Genomic DNA, 17,040 nt, shown 5'->3' with positions numbered 1-17,040 from the left:
AAATTGATTTCTATCTTCACTATTGTCAAGATCATGAACAAGGGTAAGGAATCGTCATGGATTAGAACACACTAGTTTTGTAGTAGCTAATTTCAAAGTGAAAACCTGGATTGAATTCTGGACAGAAAAGGGATAGAGGAAAGACAAGAAAAATCAAAATAAAGATGTACTTGATATAACTATAATTAATCTAATAGTATAATAGTTCTGTACCAATGTCAATTATTAGCGTTGACAAGTGTAGTATACTTATGTTATGTGTTATAGAAATTCTCTCTTGTTTTGCTTTTTTTGCAACTTTCCAGTAAGTCAATAATCATGTCAAAATTAGTAATTAAAATAAATATTAAAATAAGCAATATTTTTAATGTTTACAATGGAAGGCAATGTTAGACAACATGCCATCTTCATTCTTCAAGTTTTTCTTATTAAAATCTATATCACCTCATCAAAGCTGTATTCTGAAAAAGGTAGTTTATTATAAAGACTACATATCGGGCCGGGGATTTAGCTCAGTGGTTCCGGTGCCTGCCTCGAAAGCGTAAGGTCCCGAGTTTGATCCCCGGTACCAAAGGGGAAAAAAAGTACATATCAAAAGCATCTCTTCCTTGTTATTCTGGCCTATTAATTGTAGCTAAAATTTGAACAACATCAGAATTCTGAGATGTCCCAGAAACCAAGCTGGAGGGAATATCTTGAGCATACTGAGAGAGAAGCAAGAGCAGGAAGCTTACAGTCTTATAAACTGTTCAGAACTGTTTATACCTCTTCCCTTTCAGGTGGAAAGTTTGGGGGGGGTGGCAATTGCTGTTTGCTGAGAAATTGAAACCACTAGCATTATCTCTTGGAGGCAATGCTGGGAACTTATGGCCCTAGGGATAACTACTGAGGGATCCTCTGCTCCCACAGGTAGCATTCTGTGAGGAAGATGAGCACATCCTCCCGGGGAAAGGCAGGTCTAGATCTATATATGAAATCAAGACACAAGGACTGGTTTGAAGCTCCAGGGAAATAACTAAGTAGCAAGAACAGATCCATTCTGGAACAAGTGGAATGGACCCACAGGACTGATGTGGCTACTTATCCCTGGCTATAAATCAATATTGCAGATGCCAAGGGAGTTCTACTCTTTGCTTAGATTTGAGGACGGAGGCAGGTGAGTGAGCAAAATAGTACTTTTAGATTTAAGTATGAGTACATGATAGCATGAGATTTTTAATTAAAAGTAGACTTCTGCTTTATAGTTTCTGGGTCATGCATATGTTTTACCTTTAGTAAATTTCATATAACATATTGGATAACATGCACAGTTTCATTCTGACTAAATTCTCCCAACACAGAACACATCTGGGACAGGATATTGGGGGTGTGTTCCCCATACAAACACACCAAGACATTTGTGACATACCCACAGGATGTTTTCCTCAAAAGTAAATGCCAGGAAAAGCCCCTCTGAAGATCCAGAATTTTTTCCCTTTACTGTTACTGAACAGTGTGACTGACCACTCCCTTTATATTATGGCCTCCAGATGCAACTTCATTAATCACAAGAGGGCCATGTCCATTCCAGTGTGATCTCTTATGGCATTTTTACCCTCCAGGTAGTATTTTATTTTCCTATTAATTATACTAATGCTTACTTTAAATGTTGCATGGATGGTTAGTGATAATAAATGGAGAGATAAATTATGCATGTGTGTGTATTTTAATACAACTTATATAAGAGTATGTTTCTAGGAGAACTACATAATTGCCTGGACCTGGATAAAAACTGTCCGATAACCATTTTGCTACTATGAATCTGTGCTTTATTGAAAGAGTAATGAGTGCTTACCTTTCTACTGTTAAGTGAGAAAATAAAACAAGGCAACATTACATATATACATATATATATATTTTTTTTAAATGATAGATTTTAGTGCCTCATTTTTGGTTTTATATTTTTCTATATTGTTTGAACTTTTGAATACATATTGCATTCCTATAAATATATTACAACAAACTGGTCATTTTTTAAAGTTAATTATCAAAACTCAACTATTCACAGAAAAATTACAAAAGAGGTTCAATAACTCCAACCTGTGGGCAAGCTTTATATTCTGGGGATAAGAAAATGAAAAGATTTGTCCACACGGTTAAAACAGTAATGTGAGCAAATTTCTCCTCCACCTGTAGTAGTTTCCATGCTTGGCAAGTTTTTATCCATGCAACATCAATTATATTTATCCTGACACATTTGCAGAAAAGCAAGAGCTTTATACCCACCAAGTGGCCCACAACACAGGTCCACACCAAGAACCAGTTGCTCACATTGTTTTCTGAAAAACCACTGAATTTCAGTTTCTATTTCACATTCTCTTTAAAAGGAGACTGCGAGGCGCGACAAACCCAGGCACCTCATTTGAGCAGTGTGCTATTTCCTAATAAAATGTACATGAAATTCCCACCCATCTTTCCAGCCACATGCACAGCCCCAAATGTACTCACGGGGCTCAACTGCGGCTCAGATAACCCAGGGCTCGGGCTCAGGGGCAGAGTCCGAGCAACGCTGGGTGTAGACGCCGAGATGAATCAGCTAGATCTCCCAAACACGCCCCAGAGAAGCAGTTTCCACTCAACAACACCAAGCACTTGCGCGGTGCTATTATCATTCTTCTTTCTTCAGGTGAGGGCTCACTGTGTGGCCCACGTTGTACTTGAATCCCTGGGTTTAAGCGAGCTTCCCACCCGGATGTCTCGAGCTGCTGGGACCAGAGTGTGGCGCCGCTGCGCACGCTTCCCGGGCCCTGTAGCAATCCTGAACTTCCCGGAGTAGTCCTGCTCCTTTCCTGGCCGCCCTCTTTGCGCTTCTCCCTGCCTCAGTCGGGGTACCGAGCTCCTTCCCTCTTGTTCACTAAGGGCTCAGTGTAGACGCAGGACGCAGGACACAACCCACAGCACCTCCCTGCCAGGGCTACACTCTGGCGCCTGCTGCCCTAGGCGCCCGTGGGTAGGGTGGGGCGCGGCTGGGCCTCAACCCCACGGGGGCGTGGACACCCCGGGGGGCCTAGGCTAGAGGACGCAGCAGTGACTGACTGTACTGAGGCAGTGGCATTTCAGTGCAGGGCTTAGTTCACCAGAGCTGCTGAGCTGGTGGGGGCCCAGCCCTCGTCCTGAGCCCAGAAGTTCCCGCTGTCTCTAGATCAGTGCCAGGCTGTCAGTTGCTTAAGCCCCACCTCCCTGGTTTTTAGATAGGAAAAGGAAACACAGCGGATAAGGGATTAATGTCAACAGGAAGCTGCGTCCTAGCACTGCTAAGAATCACTGACACTGCTCCTAGGTTCTTTGTGTCTTTGATGAAAGATTTCAGACAAGCTACCTAGACAGTCATGTGGTGTATAGGTAGAGGTTATACAAAATCATAGTTTTTCAGAGTGATAGAGAGACTACAACTTCAAGCGTGAAAATGGGCAAATGCCATGATGTCAGTTGCACTGCTTAGGTCTCATGTTACAGTAAAATAATTAAAACGGGTCTGTCAAGGATAAATCTGAGCCATTTGTAGGCAAAAGAACAGATCTTGAAACCATAATGCTAGGTGAAATAAATCAGACACAGATTAAATACCCCGTGATTTCCCTCATACTGCCTGAGAAACTCAAAATATAAAGAGCAAAATAAAAAATGATAGGAAACAGGTAGATTTTGTGGAGAAGAAAAAGGGATCTGAGAATGAAGAAGAGAATGGGGGTGGGGTAGAGTGATGAAGATATAATAATTATATGTACTAATTCCCCAAGGTTAATGTAACTAGTATGTATCACAAATGCATACTGAAACTTCTTTTTTCTTCTAAATATAGTAGGACTCTCAGTTTAAGGCTGAAGTTAGGGCTTGTATGGACTTAAGCAGTGAACTGCAGGGATAGGCACCTACAAGTCTTCTAGCAGTAGGCCCTGTGAGGATTCCCTTAGAACTTGTTTTAAGGCACTGCTGCTTCTTGGGCTTCATTAATAGTATTCCTAAGGTCTGTGAACTTGGAAGGGACTTTGAACACCATTTCCCCCTAATTATGAACACAGCCAATAAACTACAGTGGTGTTAGAAGTGTCTGTGACTCTGTCATGGTTAGAAATCCAAGATATTTTTGTATCATATTACAGTATTTTCAGATGTCTCAAAATATTCTTTACTCATGCACTACCTTGAGTTATTGTTGCTGGATCATGTATTTAATGTGTTAATTAAAAGTATACATTATCATACGTAGCTTGCTTTAAAAATAGTTCGATCATTATATTTCAATGTAATTGGTTTCTTTTATAATCCTATATATTTTATGTATTTAGAAACACTATTCTAAGTAAGGGCCCACAAGATTCATCAGATGGACGGTGGGATGCTTGAAACACAAAAATAATGCGAGAAACTCTTGTCTTCTTTCAGTATTTTTAAATAAAAAAGCATTATATTAAAAAAATTGCTCTTTCAAGGAATGTCATTTCCTCCCTCCATTATTCTTTTACAAGGAAAATGGGCTCCTTTGATCAGTTTAAGAGAGAAGAAAGTTTCTGTTTACTCCTGAGGTGGAATGTTTCTGCTTAGTTGTTCTGTGCCCTTGAGGTCTTTTCCAATCCTTCACCAGTGGTCCTGGTCTGGACTTTGTATAGGCCCTGAACCTTATTAGGTTCAGAGCAGGTTACATATTCTTGGGATAAAGTTTGAAACTATAGGCTTGTTACATTTTATCTGTAACTAATGATTAAGAAAATGAAGGGAAAAAAATCATGTCTTTTTTGCTTTTCACATAGACCCCAGCCACCTGTCTCCAGGATCCACACTATAAATCCAGCCAGTCTGAAAAAGCCTCATCTATGACTGCCTGAGGCATTGTGGGACATCTTGATGCAAGCCATAACATTCCACCTCTGCCCCCCCACCAAGACTCATGCACATCCCTTTATGCAAAGGGCATTTAGTCCATCTCCAAGAGCTGCCAAAGTCCTAACAGTTTCAGCAATGCTGAAAAGTCCAAGTCCAAAGTCTCCTCTGAGATTTAAGGCAAACTCTTAGCTGTGAACCACTGTACAAAGGAAAAGAAAGTTAAATACTTCCAACATTTAGTGGTACAAAATAGACATTTCCATTATAAAAGTTACAAAGAGGGGGATACCAAGGAATGGGAACAAAGCAAGACTAAAATCCTACAGGGCAAACAATAAATCCTGCAGTTCCACTTCCAGCATCCCTAGCAATCGGTGGCAAGTTGTGAACTCCAACGGATTTAGGTGACTCTGCCCCTATGGCACTTCTGGTGGGTGTAGTTTCCATGGGTTCTTTCTTAGGCTGGCTTTGCTCCCTCCTTTCAGTTTTCCTGAGACTATCCAAACTTCTGGGGTCTCCACTGCACCTTAGGCCTCACACTCACAGCTTCACACACTACCCTGTCTGAGGCACCACTGCCTGGCCTCCCAGGCCTTCTTCTGAAATCTGGGTAGAAGCCTTCCTGACCCCACAGCTCTTCCATTCTGCATGCACCTAAAACCAGCACCAGGCGGATGACACAAGGGTCTGCTGCCAGCTGGACCCAGGGCCAGGCTTCCTTCTCTCTTGGCTGTAGGGGTCCAGTGCCTAGATTGCTAAGCTCTCTGAACCCAATTCCAAGGAACAAATTTCCAAGGCAACCGCCGTCCTGGAACCTGGTGCTCTGGGACTCTCTTTTCAAAGCAAAGTCTCTAACTTGCAATTTTGGGGCTGAAAAGGATGGAGTTCTGCTCTTTCATGTGATGTCTTTAGGTCATCATCTGAAAAACTACTCAAATCCTGTTTTATTTGCTTTATATCTTACAAAAAGAAAGATTGTTGAGTTCCAACTGGTCTGAATTCACCCAATACCTCCTCAAGAGCACACACACATGCCAGTGGGGCTGTAACATTTACTGAGGACCTTGAGTAAGGTACAGTAGGTCTCTTATTGTCTGAGTTTGGAGCACTAGTGTTATCCTGTTTGGGAGGTAGTTCAAGAGATGGGAAGTTATTAATACTAAGGACTTCCATTTTATTCCCGAGTGCCATCATATCTGGATCTAATTTGGACTGGGAACTTAAGTTAGGATTATCTCATAAAGCAAAGAGAGCTTGCACATAGGATACCTCCAACCATTGCCTTGCCTTTCTGCAAAAGAGATCTAAGTGGAGTATAGTCATGGGATGCATCTGAGAAGCAAGTCAATGGGACACCTCTGTGACAAAAAACTATACAGCTCAGAAAAGGCAACCCCCTTGTAAGAAAAGGAAATAAACTGAGAGGAAGTGCAGAGACATCCCTGTTTGTTCACATGTGGTCTCAAGATTGAATGTAACTCATCTTGCCTGACTCCTGGATCTAGGTGATTGACAGGTCTCAAGTGGCCTCTGTATTCTTTTTGTAACTAGTGGTTGACTTTAGAATGCCTCTCATCAGACTGTGAACTACTTTAGTTTGTATTCTGCCAATATCTGTAGAGAAAGGAGTGTGACATTCACTTTCCAATGCACAGACTGATGTTTACCATGTGTTATGGTTTATATCTAGACGCTCCCAAGAGACTTATGTATTCAAAGGGTGTCTATTGGAAGAGGATTGGACCATTGGGGGTCCTATAGCTAAATGTGATGTTAGGAGGTGGAGCCTAGTTGGAAGGGGTATGAGCTGGAAGGGTGTATCTCCCTCTCCACTTCCTCCCTGAATTCTTGGCTTTCTCAATAAAATGACATAAGCAGCTTTCCCTTGCAGCAGGCCCTTCCCCCATACCACTTCTGCACTAGAGCCACCCAAATATGGACTGAAACCTCTAAAACATTTCATCTCAGCAATAAAGAAAGTGACCAAGATATGATCTAATATATACCAAAAGATTATAAGTATTTTAGAATCCATTGGCATGAACAAGGCTTAATCAGTATATTATACAGAAAAAGGCACTTTTGGCATACTGTGGTAGTTATTCAGAGCTGTTCTGACCAGAAGTGGTGTTACTTCTGATAGTGGTGGAAGAGACAACAGTAATATGAAAGTCTAAGAATAGTAGCCAGTACAGGATTCCAAGTAAACCTAGTGGAAAACAACCTTCACAAACACAATAGCCTATCCAGAGGCTCAAAGTATTGCATATTTTGGAAAAATTCCAAGTCTATGGGATGCTGCAGCACAGGATAAACAGAGGGAAAAAGAAGGCTCATGATCTAACTTCAGAGACAGAAGCAGTGAAAAGGTCTAGCCTTCCTGTTTAGTGAATCAGTAATCTGAATCACAGCATTGAAGATGTCTCCAGGAAGCCATATCTTAACACTGTGAGGAACAAGCAGCACATGCTTTTCAGTTCATATCTGTTACAAAATATTTCAGACAAGATATAAGACATTCATCTCATGTGTTAGTAGAGTTTATTGCAAAATGACAGGTTTTCAGAGCAATAGAGAGAATATACCTTCAAATATGGAGGTGAACAAGTGCCAAGATGGTAGTTGCACTGAATTAGGTCTCAGTTACATTTATATAATTAAATGGTCTTTAAAAGAATATCATTTCCTTCTCATAATGTCATCATTCCTTTAAAGGAAAATGGACTGTTTTGATCAACTTCAGAGAGAAGAAATTTTCTGTTTATTGCCTAAGTAGAGCAATTTCACCTTATTTGTTCTGAGTCCTTGAGTGTTTTTCCAACCCTCCGCTGATGGTCTGCACTTTGTACCAGCCTTGGACCTTATCAGTAGGCTCAGAGAATGTTACTTTCTCTTGTGCTAAAGCTTGAAACCGCAGGCTACTTAGATTTTATCTACAGCTAATGATTAATAAAGTGAAGAAAAAATGAAAGCAATAATACATCTTCTTTGCTTTGGGAAAAAAATTGTCTAGGCATTGATAATTAATCAGATAGTACAGTAGTGGGTATAACATTTATCTCTGCATTATAGACTGAAAGATTAAATGTTCAGAGTTCACCAAACTAAAAGTGAATACCCATAAAAGCCTTTTGTTTAACTAAAATTTTATTTAAGTGCAATCTATGTAGAAAAGAAGTACAGAACATCTAAGTAGATGGTGTGATCTATATTTACAATGTGAACACATGTGTATATCTGCTACCTAAATTTTTTTTAAAAAGCCTTCACAGTACCCCAGAAAATTTCTCCATTAGCTCCTACCTAGTCATTATCTCTTATAAAGATTACCATTATGTTCAATCATACATTAATTTTTGTCTGTTTTAAATTATCACCATCATCATCTTCATCATTGGCAGTACCAGGAATCCAACCCAGGACCTTGTCCACTGGCAAGCTCTACTACGAAGTAACTTCTATAGCCTGTGAGGTTTTTAATACCTTTATTTCTAAAACTCTCTTACTGATTCTTCAGTTTCTCTTTAAAGGTCATTGAGCATCTCCCTAATGTCACTGGGTATCTCTTCATTGCCAATTTCTATGGGCTGCTTTCTGTCAGTCAGGCATTTAATCCTATGCTAGTTGGCATTCTAGAAACTTCTCTCTTTGGCTTTTGTAACTATCTCTTTCTTTGTTCTTCTTTGCCCTATTTTTCCTTTTCAGAAGTTCATTTTCTGGAGTTTTTTCTTTCTTTTGGAAACATATTTGGACAGTGTTTTCCCTGTGATTAGGTTTTGGCTTTCTCTTCAGGTGATCTTTTCCACATAAATCTTTCAAGTTCCTCTCAACAGTTCCAGATCTCTCTTATGAACTAAACATCTGTGGCAACTTCTAACAGACATCTGAATGGGAACCCTCACAGGTTATCTCATCCTTAACAGTCCTGACTCTGACTCATCAACCCTTCCACCAAAACATGCTTTGGTCACATTCTCTATCCGCTTCACCTGCAATGCCTCACACAAAATCTGAGTGACACCCAAGATGACCTCACTTACCCTTTTTATGGTAGTATTCTGCGTTCTTAGTGACTGTCTTACTTTTCTCTCATCACTGAGACAAAATACCTGACACTCAAATTAAAGGCGAAAGGGTTATTTAGCTCACAGTTTGTAGAGGTTTCAGTCCATAATCAGCTGGTTCCACGGCAGAGTGGCACATGGCAGAGCTGCATTGCAGAGCAGCATTTCAGAGGAAAAACAGTGCATGGCACCCACGAGGTAGCAAAAGCAACAAGGGACCTTAATGGCTTATTCCTGGCCCCTTTATCTCATTTAGACTACTTAGGCCCATAAGCATTAACATCCTTAATCCTAGTGCCCTTGGGCCTAGCATTGCATCTTGAATTAATCACACACTCTAGATTCAGCTACCTTTGAAAAAGCCCCACCCAAGACCACATGAAGCTTTGGGGGACATCTAAACACAAGCCATAAAAATGCCTATCAAATATGTTTCTTTCATACAGCACTCTGATCTCTATCTAAACCCTCATTATTTGTCCTGAATTATTTATTTTCTCATTCTGAGACTGTTTAATAATTTCATTATTTGCAAATAGATTTAAGCCCTGACATTTGACTTCATGATTGATATGACAGAATATCATTGGGAAAGAGAGTTCCTTGTACGGAAGGCTGGTTGAAGCTTGAAATAAGAGTGGGAGCAATTTAGATGAAGATAGAAGTTCATGAATGAATATTCTGAAATGGAAAAAGAGAGAACATTCTGGAAGCTGAGTGGAGCCAATTACAAGAAAATGCCATCAAATGAAGATGAAAAGAAGATTGGGTATTTAAAGCAGGTGAGTGACACTATTAATTTATATTTTAAGAATGTGACTTAATGCTGATTGAACCACAGATTAGATAGCAACCACTTCACTCACCCTACACTTCAACTCTTAGGATTCCTAGGCATTGCTTCTAGGCATTCCTGTTTTTGACCAGATTAAGTCAGATATCTCTTCCCTTTGAGATGCTTTAATTACCTCATCTTCAAGAATAACTTTAAGTCGGATATAGTGGTGCACAGCCATAATCCCAGCACTCTGAGATGCTGAGGCAAGAGAATCTCAAGTTTGAACAAAATCTGGTCAACTTAGTAATTTAGCAAGACCCTGTCTTTAAAATAAAAGAGAGAAGGAAAAAGGAAATATTTAAAAGCTTTAGATGACTGACAAGATTTCACTACTTGGTATTTGCCTACTTCTTCATATCTACCACTTCCTATAAACATCTAGAACTTCAACCTCAAGTCAATTGTGACTCTCAAAAAGGCCTTCATATCTAATATTCTCTTCCTATCAATCTAGTTCCTATTGTTAAAGAAAAAAATATTCAACAATGCTTGTTAAAGTACAGCAAGCTAGACTTTATTCCAGCACCATATTAATAGGTACAGGAACCACGGTAACAAGTTCTTGAAGTGGGGGAGAGAGTTTGAGCTTCACTATGACTACAGCATGGACACAGGAACTTATTATAGCCAAGGAGCAGGGTGGGGTCAGTGGATGGAAAATGATTAACAGAAAACATTGGGTGTAATGGGGATTTTGGTATAAACCCATCTGATAAAATTCATACTGAAGACAGGCCAGAGAGACTAGATATCACCTGGGGGATGGTGGAGGATGAGAAAGGGAATCAACTATCAAGGGTGATCAGATACTGAGTGTTGTGCCTTAAAACTAGTATATCTCCTAAAAGCCTCATATACTGGGAGTGGGGGAGATTTAGGAATGTGATTGGAACATGTGAGCACTATACTTATCTGTGGATTGATCTATTTAATGAGTTTGTAGCTGAATGTGCTGTTGGGGGAAGGGCTTTTTGGAAGAGGTACCGGGGCTATGCCTTTGGAAAGTACATCTCCCATCCAGCCTCTTCTCTCTCTGACTCCTGACTGCCATGTGATGAGCAGTTTTTCTCTGCCATGCTCTTCCATAATGCCATCTGTGCATTGGAGTCAGCTAACCATGGACTGAACTCATGGAAAACTGTGAGCCAACTAAACCTCTCCTCCTTTAAGTTCTGGGTGTTAGGTGTTTTGTCCTAGTTAAAGGAAAGTGACTAATACACCAAACATTGAGGATTGTTGCTGAAAAAATTTAGCAGGTTTTTTGCTAAAGCTAAATAGCTAACAGAAAGTTCTAGAGACTAATTAGTTTGGTTAAGCCAAGAACTTTGTCACTCCTCATAGTCAAGATCAGCTCAAGGAGCCAGATCTATGGAGAAACTTTTCTGGTGCCCAGCTGAAGAAGTTCCTTACAGACTGTACTAATATTCTGGGCCCAATTCTCTCACACATGGTCACAATGAATTGGAACACTGGTTCTTGCATCAGGGAGAGAGGAAGGATATAGATGTGCATACCGCAGTGCTGACACATGAAGCTTCTCACTTATTATTGATAAGATTGCCATTCCCCTCTTGTTCACTAGTACTTCTCATTCACTAATACACAGAACTATTGCTCAAGTTGGTAACCAAATAAGCTCAAGTCTAATATTTCTTTGATTTACATATGGCACTTTCAGTTCATAGAACCTCATCAAATAAATCCTTTGTTTTTTTCTTTTTCTTTTTTTTTCAGTACTAAGGACTGAACCCAGTTCATTGGGCAGTGTAGAAAGGTGCTCTACCACTGAGCTATGTCCACAGCCCTTTATACTCATTTCTTTTGAGACAGTTTTACTTCTTTGCTCAGGATGGCCTGGAACTAGGATCCTTCTGCATCAGCCTTCCAAGTAGCTGTGTTTACAGGTGTGCACCACCACACCTGGATCTACATGTCCTTATTTTATTTCCAGCACATCCCTGTGATGACATGGTAGTGTGCAGAGTTAGCAATAAGTTATGTTTCCTGTGCAAAGTGGTGACATCACTTTGTGGTATATAGCCTGGAAATTCAGATCAAGGTATTTTGTTTCTACTACTTTTACATTTGTTGTAGTTATATGTCTTCCCATGTGCCAATAAAGCTTTACTTAAAAAAATAGATAATGGGGCTTGGGATTTAGCTCAGTGGTTTTGCCGCCTGCTGCGCAAGTGCAAGGACCCGAGTTCAATCCCCGGTACCCCCCCAAAATGTAGTGACCAGATGTAGACCACAGGCTGTAGATTGCTGACCTCTCCCTTATACCATGATCTGTCTCTGAGGTGTTCTTTGAGAACAAGAGCTCCACAGGTAACTTTCCAAGGGATGGCAGGGTCTGGGGGAATTTAGGGGCAGGAGAGCTGCAAGAGTCTCTTTCCCTGACAGTCTGATTTTGTCAGACTGGGTGAAGGGGCCTGAGGGAAGAGGTCCTAGGCAGGACAGGTGCTGGTCAAACCCATGGTTCCATTTTAGGCAACACTGACCCATAGGCTTTTTCTAGAATGAAATAGTAACAGAGTGTCATTAGGGCCAGCGGGGAGCTTGTCTGTAAGGTCCCAGGACCTAATCCTTGACATTCCAGAGTGGAAACTCAGGGTTCAAATGCTACTTGTCAGTGACACAGATGTTCTATGCACCAGTTTTAGGAAACCATTCCACATGGACAGGGATTGAGCCCTTCATCTCTTAAAGGAGGATGGGATGAGCAGTTCCTGGGCTCCATATCCTTGTTGAAGAGGAAGCTGTGAAAGAAGGTGGGGAGCTTGACTATTTAAATAGCCTAATCCTATCCCTTTGTAGATAGAAAAGAATCTATTAAGAGAACTGAGTTGCCTGGGGACCCCCAAGGGCTAATAACCCTTTTCATCCTGAACCTCCAATAGGGTTTGGGTGGGAGGGTTGAGATCTGGAGCAGGGGTCAGATGCGAGGCCCAGGGTATTTAGTTGACCTTCTGAAAGATTTTTGTCTTCTCCTCCTGGGCACATGTGCTCCATGCAGGGCACCATAATATTGACTATGCCCAAAACAGGCTGTAAAGAGTTAACCCCTCAATTGGCTTGTTTTGAGAAGTGAGTCCAGTCGAAGCCTACATGCCAAGGTCAGAGTAATTCCCACTCAAATTTGGTTCTCACAATTAAAACCTTTTTAACTAGAAGTATAGTGTTCTAACTACAACCCTATATTTTGTCTATTCTGTTCCTAATTTGAGAGTCCTTTGTCTTTTTCCTTTAGAAGCCTTTCCTACATTAGTTTCCATAGAAACTGCAGGACTGCACATCCTTGCACATAGTTCAGTTTTACACCAATTGATTACTAATAAAAATGAGTGGCTTGGACTGACCATTGCCTTTGCTGGATGAACAGCAATTGTCATCCTGGCACCCCAATTTCTCTGTCATTTTAGTTTTGTCATTTAGTTTTTTTTCTCAGCATTGTACCATAGTACCAAGCAGGAGATCAGAACCTACTGCAGAAGTCTCTGATAGCCTCATGCTGAAAAGATGGTAGCAACCTGAAGACTGAGATTCTCTGTATGGGACAGAAAAGAAAAGGGATTTGGCACGAGTCTTACACAGGGGACTAATGTCTGAGTTCTTTTGATCGACCCTGGGCCCTGTGGTGCCCCCTGTTTCCCTGGACCAAGAAGGAAGAGGCTGGAAGATGCAGCCTGCCTATCTCAGGGGCCCTGGGAAGTAGGGACATGGGAGCAAGAGACATGGGGTTAACCACACAGAGCAGTGCCAGATCCACATTTACCCACATTCTGACATAGTTCTAAGTTTCAAGCATCAATTTGTGTACAAAGAAGAACACAAGTATGGTGAGGGGACTGCTGGTGAGGGCTTTCCTGAGTCCTGGGGACAAAAGCTGGGTCCAGGGTAGAGGGTCATGGATCTTCCACCCTCATTAACACTAGTGTGAGCCCAAAGGTGAGTGTGTGGGAAAGAAGAGAGTTTCAAAATAATATCAGTTTAGCCTCAGGCCCCAGACACCAGGTTTGGTTAGAAATAGGAATGAGACAGAATCCTAGGCATGGCTTGAACCCCAAATCCTATCAATACTATCTCCAGAGGACATGCTCACCAGTGACCAGCTTAGCCGTGCAGGCTGAGGGGTCCCTGGCCATCTGGAGCTCCACTCCATCCAGCTCACCATGCCTACCTGTGAACAGCGAGATGGTGAGGACCCCTTGACATGGCCACCAGTGACTAGCTTAGCCACATGGGTGTCTGCAACCCCCACTCCCCTGCCTCTGGCCTCCTGGCTGTGCTGCCACCTGGTTCTACACTGCAGAGGCATAGGGGGACACAAAGGCTATTGTCCTGAGCTACAGAAGTGAACAACAGATAGAGGGCCTCTTTCAGGCTCCTTGATAAAAACTGAAGCCCACTGGAAAAGTAAAGAGAATCTTTGCAATAAAGGCACATCAGACCACCATACTTGGTAAGTTGGAGGGATCATCACCTCCTATCAGAACCTGGACTATCTTCAGGGGAAGGGCAGCTGGAATCTGCAGTAGAGCCTTGCAGAGTTCAACTCTGCAGGAGGACAGGGAGCTCAACTTGGGACTTGCAGCCAGAAATGTGCCTGAATCTCACAAGTCTGTGACTGGCTTACCGAGACTCATTGACTTATAACTGCACACTACTGCCCAAGTTTTCTATTGTGACAGCAGAGACATACCCTGAAGGAGGCCCTTCATTTTTATCTTTTATTTGTTATTTTCAAAATTACCACTATTTTTTTTGGCTCTTATTTTTTTTCTTCTATGCTACTCTTTCAAAAATTTTTGTTTTTCTTTTTTCTTTCTTTTTCTCTTTTCTTTCTCTCTCTCTCTGCCACACTCCCTTGCTGTCCCACATTGTTCTTCATCTCCCTTTGTATTCCTGTTCTGCCACTAATTTGTATTACTTTATCTTTCTTTTCTTCTCCTTTTCCTTCTCTTGCCTGTGTCCTCTGGCCTCATTGCTAACCTTCCCCTATCCTTCTACCTACCTATCCCTCCCTCGCCAACTCCTTCTAACTCCCCATCCCAAAGGGTAAAGTTGTTATATTGAAGAGTTTATTCATTATAAACATATGTTGGGTTGGTCCTCGATTTTGATTTAATTCACAGAGTTAAAGGTGATAGATTAATAACTACCACAAAATGTCATTTTCTAAGCTGTACTTGATGCTGTGGTGTTGCTGATTGTATCACTTGGGCTAAGGTGTTGTAATTGATCTAATCAGTTGTCCTTCTTGGAAGGACTATATTTGGAAGATACCTCTGAGAAGCAATCATTCCATAAGGGTTCTAAATACAACCAACAAAGATACTTACAATAAGGAACTTTGAAGTATCAACCCAGAAATTAAACCAAGGACAGTACCAAAAACAAAAATGAGAAGACATTTAAGCAAGGCACAAACTCAGACTTCCACCCCACAAAAGGCAAATTCTGGGGGAAATGAGGTAGAAAAGTCTGATAATCAACCACCTGGACACCCCAAACTGATAGCACAGGAAGTAACAAAACAGATGAATGAGGCTCTAGAAAAATTCAAAGCAGAAAAAAATCTCCCGGATAACTACAGAGATGGTGAGCGGAGTGAAAGACATGATTAGAGGCTCTAGAACAGAAAGAGATAAAAAAATAGATGAGCGCAGAACCATGCTGGAAGCCATGAATGCTCAGCATAAGAAAGAAATGGACACCATGAAACAGATTCAAACAGATATCCAGGAGATTAAAAACTCCATTGAAAGTATGCACAGCAGATTAAGGAAATGTGAAGATAGAATATCAGATATAGAAGACATCAATGGGGAAATTAGATACTTCCACAACAAAGAACACATGAGAAAATTATGAACATCAAACTAGCACTCCAAACAATTCTAAACAATATCCTAGAAAAAGACAATGAAGGTCACAACTCCATGAGCCCCAACGGAGGGAAGCCACTAAAGGGACACTAAAGGGAGAGGGGGAAAAATAAGAAATAAAAGAGCCAACAACAGTAAACATCATGACAAGAATGATTCAATATCTATCAATTATAACCATCAATGTTAATGGCCTCAATTCACCAATCAAAAGAAATAGACTGGCAGAATGGATTAAGATGCAAAATCCAACAATGTGCTGTATACAAGAAACACACCTAACTCAAAAAGAAATTCATAAACTGAAAGTAAAAGGATGGAAAACAGTTCTCCACACAACAAGAACCCAGAAAAAAGTAGGGGTAGCAATCTTATTTGAAGAGAAAGTAGATTTCAAACCAAAACTAATTAAGAGAGACAAAGATGGTCACTACATCCTTGTGAAGGGAACAATCCAAGAGGAAGAGATGACAATCATAAATATATATGCACCAAATACGAATGCCCCCAACTATACAATACTATCTCCAGGGCCAGCTTTCCTACAGTCACAGCAACAGGCAGAGCCTTCAACTTTTTTGTCTGTGCTCTCTTTTGACCACTGTCACTCTAGCAGCTTCTCAAAAGATGTTCTCCCTATTCTCCCAAAATTTGGTGAAATATTCCAGGCAGAGTGTGGATATTGGATCCTGCCCTGTATGTAGGTGATGGGTTCCAGATGGGCCACCTACAGCTGATCCTTGTTCTTCAAGCCTGCCTTGAAGCCCAGGAGCACCATGGTTGTCCTGAGACAGCAGAAATGTGTGACCTCAGGGAACCACTTGATGAGGTCATTGTAACTGGTGGGGTTCATGATGTCATAGCAGATGAGCATGAGATGGGTGTCATGGAAAGACAGGGGCCACAGCCAGTCACAGTCTTCCTGCCCAGCCTATCTGAGAGGCTCTGGATCACCTCCTTGCCATCCACTGTCACACTGGCTGTGTACCTCTCAGACACCAATGGAGCCCAGTGCTCTCAGAAGGATCCATGGCTGTCCACCATGACCAATGACCTTCCACAATGGCCAAGATAACTCATGATCATGATCTTCAAGTCCTTCCTGCCTGGCATTGAGCAGCTGTCCCAGCCAGGTCCTGCCCATAACCCAGAGCCATCAGTACTGCAAGCAGGGCCTGGTAGAACTGGGCTGAGCTTGAAGTTACATTTTTATGGCAGTTTGATTTTCCTAGTTTGATTTCATTTATGTGGGAAAACATTTTTAATTTCTGAGTGGCTTAACTTCTCGTTACATTTATTTATCCTTTTGTTAATGAATTTTCAGAATTTATGGCTTTAAAAGATGTAATTTGGTTATATTTTTGTGGTTGTTTTTTGTTTGTTTTTG

At 41.2% G+C, this 17,040-nt stretch overlaps 1 protein-coding gene and 1 pseudogene across 3 annotated transcripts in view; both read right to left on the bottom strand.

Moving 5' to 3' along the window:
• LOC101721350 (broad substrate specificity ATP-binding cassette transporter ABCG2-like) overlaps nt 1-3,187 on the bottom strand; it is a 58,443-nt gene extending 55,256 nt beyond the window's left edge. For 2 of the 3 annotated variants that reach the window (XM_021261052.2, XM_021261051.2), the window contains exon 1: nt 2,488-2,670. The gene's annotated coding sequence lies outside the window, so the exon portion shown is untranslated. Of the gene's footprint in view, nt 1-2,487 lie in introns of all 3 variants that reach the window. The other variant, XM_004848050.3, reaches the window with a different exon arrangement.
• A 13,014-nt stretch (nt 3,188-16,201) lies between these two features.
• On the bottom strand, nt 16,202-16,766 carry LOC101698848 (rho-related GTP-binding protein RhoF pseudogene; annotated as a pseudogene).
• Between the last annotated feature and the right edge of the window lie 274 nt (nt 16,767-17,040).

The sequence above is a fragment of the Heterocephalus glaber genome, unplaced genomic scaffold (assembly GCF_053883595.1).
Source record: "Heterocephalus glaber isolate CG9 unplaced genomic scaffold, H.glaber_assembly_v1.0 deba00001454, whole genome shotgun sequence".
NCBI classification, from domain to species: Eukaryota; Metazoa; Chordata; class Mammalia; order Rodentia; family Bathyergidae; genus Heterocephalus; species Heterocephalus glaber.
This window is presented reverse-complemented; position numbering and strand designations above follow the sequence as displayed.